The sequence below is a fragment of the Pseudophryne corroboree genome, chromosome 1 (genome assembly GCF_028390025.1).
Source record: "Pseudophryne corroboree isolate aPseCor3 chromosome 1, aPseCor3.hap2, whole genome shotgun sequence".
In the NCBI taxonomy this organism is placed as follows: domain Eukaryota; kingdom Metazoa; phylum Chordata; class Amphibia; order Anura; family Myobatrachidae; genus Pseudophryne; species Pseudophryne corroboree.
Window position 1 is genome coordinate 1,127,911,028 of NC_086444.1, and position 7,566 is coordinate 1,127,918,593.

Below are 7,566 nucleotides of genomic sequence, written 5' to 3' on the forward strand. Positions count from 1 at the left end.
CAAGGGCAGTGTTTTCATCTGGGGCTCCAAGATGGACAGAGTTAAGCTGTCAGTTATGTATAAAGAGACCCTCAAAGGTGGAAGAGGAATTCCGGATATCCCCACCATGCTATGAGCCTTCTTTGTGTGTAACTGTATCCGCAGGACTTCGTGCGAAAACTTCAAGGACTCTGCAAGAAACTCCATGTCTCACTTCTTTCTCCTTCCCCTTTACAGGGTCCTCAGATGGGACAAGTGGGACAGCTCCATCCCTTACAACTGGAGCACCCCTTGGTTCTACCTGGATGTCACTAAGTTTGTGAGGGAGCACCAACTGGAGGGAGTCAAACTTGACCTGTAGAAACCAAAGACTATCCATAAGCTGATCAGAGCAAAAGACACAATGGAACCTATTCCAGGGCTCCCATCGGCAACTATCAAAGAGGTTTGCGAGAATGTGGCCTCCAAAAGGCTCACAAAAAATATAAAGACCTGTCATGGATGGTCATCAAAGGGGGCCTTTGTGAAACAGGGTTACTGCGTGCCATAGGTGCGCAACAAAAATAGGGGAAGGGGCATGGGGATGGTTATGCCCCCTGTAGTTGTGCCCTCAGTAGTTGTGCCCCCTGTAGCTGTGCCCTCAGTAGTTGTGCCCCCAGTACTGTGCCCTCAGTAGTTGTGCCCCCAATACTGGGCCCCCTGTAGTTGTACCCTCAGTAGTTGTGCCCCCTGTAGCTGTGCCCTCAGTAGTTGTGCCCCCAGTACTGTGCCATCAGTAGTTGTGCTCCCAATACTGTGCCCCCTGTAGCTGTGCCTTCAGTAGTTGTGCCCCATTACTGTGCCCTCAGTAGTTGTGCCTCCAATACTGTGCCCCCTGTAGTCGTGCCCTCAGTAGTTGTGCCCCCAATACTGTGCCCCCTGTATCTGTGCCCTCAGTAGTTGTGCCCCCAATACTGTGTCCCCTGTAGCTGTGCCGCTAGTAGCGCTGCTTACCAAAAAATAAAAAAATAAAAATACTCACCATCCCCGCTCCTGCTTCCCAACCGCTGCTGCCCTCTGGCCGCCGGTGCCGCTCCTTGGATCTATGGGAGAGACGTTGTGATGTCTCTCCCATAGCACCGCACAGACACTAAAGGTCAATTATGACTTCTAGCATCTATGGCCACTCCCACAATGCTGTGCGGTGCATGATGACATAATCGCGCATCGCACGGCACCAGCACAAGTAGCGTATCTTGCCACAGCGGCAGTGCTCTCGGGATGGTGGCGGTGCCCCGGGCAAAAGTCCTGCTTGTCCGTGGCAAGATCTGCTACTGCAGGTACAGACATTGCCCATGGTGCATTACACAAGACAAAACATCTATGCACATCTTTTGGGACTGCACCTATGCACAGTTGTTATTGGTTGCCCTGGAACATGAACTTAGAGACAGTGTGCCAAGGAACAGCCTTTCCTACCACTCAGTGTTGTATGGCCTGTTACCTGGCACCAATACCTATGGAACAACCCAGGAGGCCTGGCGCCTCATGAACTGTGTTAAAGATGCCTTATAGTTGGCCAGGAACCACCTTATTCTGCTTAGAGAAAAGATGTCTATCCAGGACTGTCACAGGCTGATCAGCAGCCTGCTAAAAGACTATTCCATCATGGACAGTCCTGAGGAAAAAGAGGACTAACACCATTTTCTTCCCTCCTGCTCCCAAAATCTATCTTCAATAAAACTTTGGGCCTGTGACCTCCTACCCCACCCCTTCTTTCCTCACCCATAGCACATGGTTTGATGTTTTGTTGAAATTGTGTCATATGACTTGTAATGTATGTTTTGTTCTGTAACTGTGCTGCGTCAAAGTTCAGAAATGTATTGTTTATATTTGGGGTTTTTTGTATATTCTTAATAAAATTCAATATTTTTCCCCAACCGATGGTCATCCCATTTCTTCCACTGACTTGCCTGTGGGCCAATTGGAACATGGGCGGGGCTTTGTGGGTGTCAATGGTATAAAACCATTCATAGGTAAACCATCAATGGTATCAACCGCTGATGGTCATCCCTGTGCAATGGATTAGCATGCCGCCAGTTAATTAGAGTCTGGAAATGGGTTTTGCGGAGCTGTCAGAGGGCGGAGCTAGGCTCTGTACCCAGCTTGTACTAGCCTGGCATGGTCGCATCAGATGCGACCAAACCAGCCACAGGATGCGACCAGTTAGATACACAGCGTGTGAAGAGAATCTTCCTGCAGCTCTCAGAGGGACCTTCCAGTCCCTCTGCTTCCCTGCACCCTCCCCCAGTGTTTCCCATGCTACCAATCACTGCTGATTGGTCGGCACGGCAGGACTCCCCACCTAGTGGCTGCAGACACTAGCAGCTGCTGGGCAAATGTAAATTAGGCACCCCCAGTGTGCAGAGCCGACCTTAGGCATAGGCAAACTAGGCAAATGCCTAGGGCATTTGGTATGCTTAGGGGCACCAGCAGCTTCTGCTGATTAAAATGATATGCGGCATGCCTATATTCTGTGCGTGACTGCGGCTGTATCTGCATACAAAATGTTACGTTGCAGTGTATTTCTGGAAATCACGGTAATGTAGAATTTCGTATGCAGATACAGCCGCAGTCGCACAAAGAATATAGGCACGCTGCATATCATTTTAATCAGCAGAAGCTGCTTGTGTATCCTAGCCACATAGTAATGCAAATAAGATGCATTTTCCTAACCAAAAGGCGCCCAATGTTAGCAGAGCTGCCAGCTGACTCATGCCAGGCATCTCCTGCAGAACTAGCGGCGGTGCTAGGGGGCACCAGCCAAAATCTTGCCTAGGGCATCATATTGGTTAGGGCCGGCTCTGCCAGTGTGTACCTGGTGTCTGCCACTGGGAAAATTAAAGTTGTAATGTTATCGATGTTCCAGATATTCCAATAGAGACGATTTGATGTTCTGATGACTGAACAACCAATTTTTTTCAAAATTTAAAAAATATATTTTTTTTTTACAAAAATGATTTTGAATAAGTTTAAATACATGTTCTTTACCTAATTCACTCATAAACTAATCCCACAATTTCTGAGCATTTTTTGGTTAAAAAAAATTGTCAGTTAAGTGGTTTAGCTGGGAGCAGGGGGTAAAACCATTGTGGTGTATCTACCTTCGATGGTGGAGAACCATTGGTTGCCATCAATCTAAACTATTTGACATCGGGCATCAACCATTGATGATTTGTATTCATCAATGGTCGATGGCCATCCCTATAAATGAGGATTGTCTGCTGCATTGCCTATTGGAATTGCCATTCATCAGTAGGGATGGCCATCAGTGGGTTAACCATCTATGGTATCATTGATGGCTAACCTCAGTGATGTGGAATCATCTGCAAGAGAACCATGGATGGTTTCACCCACCAATGGTCACCCCTGTTTTATTGGTTACTGGGCTGCAGGGTTTGTGGGTGCATTGGGGGGTGGAGCTAGGCATCTTGGAGAAAAAAATATCATTGGGTTTTGTAACATAGATGGTCAATGGCCATCCTAGTTCATCAGCCAAATTGGAGTCACTAGATTAGCATAGATTTTTATGATTCATGTTTTTTAATCTTGTGTGCAATAAAGGTTTTTAAAAATATATTACACTGCAAAGGCACTTTTGATTTATTGCAGTGTTTCCGGATTGGAAGTGAGCATGTTTATGTAATTGGATCAGAATAAAAAATTAGATTGCTTTATTTGAAGTATGTATATGTTAAAATTTGCATCTGCTTAATACCGGTTAACGCAGTGGTTCCCAAACTTTTTGGAATCACAGCACCCTAGAGTATCAGAATTTATTTCACGGCACCCCTAGTCCAAAAGTTTCTTTTTGAGAACTTCAGACAAAAAATATTAATTTAAGTAAACTGTACTCACCTGTCATTCTTAGATACAGTTATGTGGTGTGGTTGTGGGTCAGAATTTGCTTCTGTTTGTCCACACAGTTAGACGCAGTTAGAGTCCATAGTGACATAAAATTCTGAGTAGTATACTGAATGAAGCAGCAAGGACAGGTAGAGGTGTTTCTATGGTAGATGCTTGACCTATGGGATTGCTGACAAATCAGGTTAAGTTCTCCCTCTTTCCTCAGGAAAAATTGAACAGTGAAGTGCTCTATGTTTGTACAAAAAGGAAAAAACAGGAACTAGCGCTGCATAGTACATATGAATCTGAAGGTAATCCTTTGCAGTTCTACACGATCCACTGCTTTATCTCTCTCTGGAGTTACACTTACAGATAAATTCTACCACGCGTGTCCATAAAGGTATCTTTGTATCAGAAACAATGTGCTGTCCCACACCAGTAGAAACGTTACACACTTACAGGATATTTCTATCTCGCGTGTCCATAAAGGTATCTTTTGCTGTACGTAGATATTCAGTAGTGAGAAGACCCCCAAAAAGACTTCACATGATATATGAGTGTACAAAATAACTTACATTAACTTCCTTTCGCGCGTGCCCATAAAGGTATCTTTGTCTGGTATGTCGTCCCAAAGAAGGATTCTGTACAGTTGATTATCCACAAGTGAAAGTTTTTAATACATGAAGTTAAAAAATGAACAGAGTTCAAACAAAGGAATCCAGGTATCGGCGGCTGATGTAAGACTTGTTCTCTCACCGACCGGCTGCAGACAGGTAAGCGAACATGAACAAAGTCCGAATCACCGAGTCCCAGGATCCCACACTGCAAGCGCCAGACGGCTTCAGCGGCAGACGTCTGCTGAAGCCGTCTGCCGCTTGCAGTGTGGGATCCTGGGACTCGGTGATATATCTACGTACAGCAAAAGATACCTTTATGGACAAGCGAGATAGAAATATCCTGTAAGTGTGAAACGTTTCTATTGGTGTGGGACAGCACATTGTTTCTGATACAAAGATACCTTTATGGACACGCGTGGTAGAATTTATCTGTAAGTGTAACTCCAGAGAGAGATAAAGCAGTGGATCGTGTAGAACTGCAAAGGATTACCGTCAGATTCATATGTACTATGCAGCGCTAGTTCCTGGTTTTTCCTTTTTGTATATTCCATGGTCTAAGAGGTTTCTGGGTGTAACCTCTAATTTCTAGGAACAAGCAGCAGCTAGTAAGCGCAGGGCTGCTACCAATTTGCTTCTTTCCATTGCTCTATGTTTGTGTTGTACTGAACTGTTATAATTTGTGAATTGTTTGTATTTTCTTTTAATTTTCTTTTCATACTTTACTATGCTCTAATTTCCTTCCCTTGTTTCTTTAATCTTTCCTTTATCTAATCTACTCTTTGCTTTAACATGCCTAGGCCCAGTCGTGCTGTGGGTCCCCCTATCCGTTTTATGGAAAGCGGAGGAAGGGGTAATGCGAAGTCAGTGTCGCAGGGCAGTATGGTGCAGGGAAGACGGCGGGGTATATCTAATGTGGGTGGTAGTACCACCGCCAGGGGTCGGGCACGACCTCTAGATAGAGAGGGCGGAGCTGCATCACACAGAGGCCGGGTGACCAGCACATAAGTGACACGCTCTGGTGGCAGACATAGTGGAGTGAGTGACACTGCATTGGAAGTGCAAATGGAAGGTGCAATGTCTCGGAGCACTGGCGCTTTGGTTGAATCACAGAGTGTGGTGATGCAGGGTGCAGTTGCATCTAGAGGTGTTAACACAGGATTGCATGTTCCGGAGGTTCGTCACGGTCGCACCGTGGGCCCGCGGGGGACCGTAGCGGGCAGAGGTGTTTTTTACAAACCCGAACTTTCTAGAGGTGAGCAGTCTGTAAGGGAAGCTGGGGGAACATGTAAACAATTAGCGGTGCAATTAATGGGAGTACCCAATGGAGTTGGTAGCAGGGAATGGGACAGTTTACGGGGTGGCAATGGAGTTGGTCAGCGCGCGGGTACTTTAGGCCTCAGTAATGCTGGCGCACCGCAGAGAGTTGAGACTTTGAACTTGATTGTGAGGGGCAGAACTGTGGTTTCTGAACTATCACTGGGCAGGCTCGTGGTCCCTGGGTGGTCATACGTAGATGCAGTGCATTCAGGGTGCCATCACCAGGCTGGAGGGTGCAAAGGCTCTGGCTGGAATTCGTCTGAGGTGGCGTCCATATGCACCTCAGTGATATCAGCACTTGTCCTTGTTCTTACTGGGGGTCACGCAGAGGGGAGAGTTTTGAGGGGGCAGAAGTCCACCTGGATTAATGAGGGTAGTGTAAGTGAAGCAGCGGCTGCTGGTTCACACGCGGGAGCACGCAGGGAAAGGGATGGTCAGGAGATACTTGACGAGTGTCTAGTGGATGTGTCTCCTTGCATTTCTCCTGCAGAGTCTTTGATTGTTCCCGAGCTACAGGAGGATTCAGGGGAATTGGCAGCTGTGGTCGAGTCTGCTCAGGACGATTGCGGAAGGTGTGAAGGTGAGTCTTTTTATGACCTTGAGGCACGGCAGGAGGGTGCAGAAGCTAGCTCTGTTAATAAGTCAGTGGTTACAGATAAAGCATGCAAGCAAAAAGTTGCAGATAAGCGTAAGCGTAGGTTCAGATGCAGGAGAGAGAGTGGTTCAGTAACATCTTCTTTTGAGACCTCAGATTCGGTGGATAGTGATTTGCAGTGGTTGTAAGAGAAAAGATAACAGGAAGCGCAAACACAGCAGTTCTAGCATGTCCTCGGAGGAGGGTATTGAGGATTCTCTGCAATGTGCTAAAACAGCTGTTTTAAGAGGGATTCGGCCTAGAATTAAGGATCACATACGCGAGGGCAGATATGTTAACATGTTTTCGTTAACGAGCAAAGCTAAGAAAGCGTTAGCTGCAGCCAGGAAGAAATCGGGTATAGGTGAGGAGGCGTATAAATCATATTCAAATTGGCAAAAAGGTATGTTGGTCTTTGCAGCTTGTTATTTGGAGACTAGACCACAAGAGCATTTGAACGTAATCAAATATATGTATTTGTTGCATGAATTGGTGAGATCAGGGCGTGCGCTAGCTTGGAGGATTTATGATGAGGAGTTTCGTAGTAAGCAGCATGGTAGAGCTGTCATGGATTTTGGTTAAAAAAAAAAGATGTTGCAATTTTTGTAGACGATACACAACCACAGAAGAGGTTCTGAAGCTGTTACTGAAAAACGTGGTGGTAACAGTAGTAGATGGATGACAGGGAAGAATAGTCAAGGTAGGTGCCAATGTACCCTAGGGTCTAGGTGTCGTTTTTGGCATGTTTGTATCCGCTGTGGGGGATCACATCCCATTAGAGACTGCATGCGGTCCTCTGGTGGTAGAAGAGGTTTCAACAGACAGCAGAACTGCGCCCCCGTGGTAGCCAGTACTAAGTAGGGCTCCTATTCCAGTGAAACTGGATAAATTGTCCTATTGGTTAGACTTTTACCCAAACAGGGAAAACGCTGTTTTGTTAAAGTTGTTTTTTCCAGGGGCTTCCCTTTGTCTATTGAGGGTCAAGTTTTTTCTGGTGTGGTTCGAAATTTGCGCTTGGCTGAGTAGTATTCGAAGATTTTGAAAGAAAAAGTGGATAAAGAGGTTTCTTTGGGAAGAATGGAAGGGCCTTTTAGTTCTCCGCCAGTGTCGGACTTGATTTTGTCCCCGGTGTGT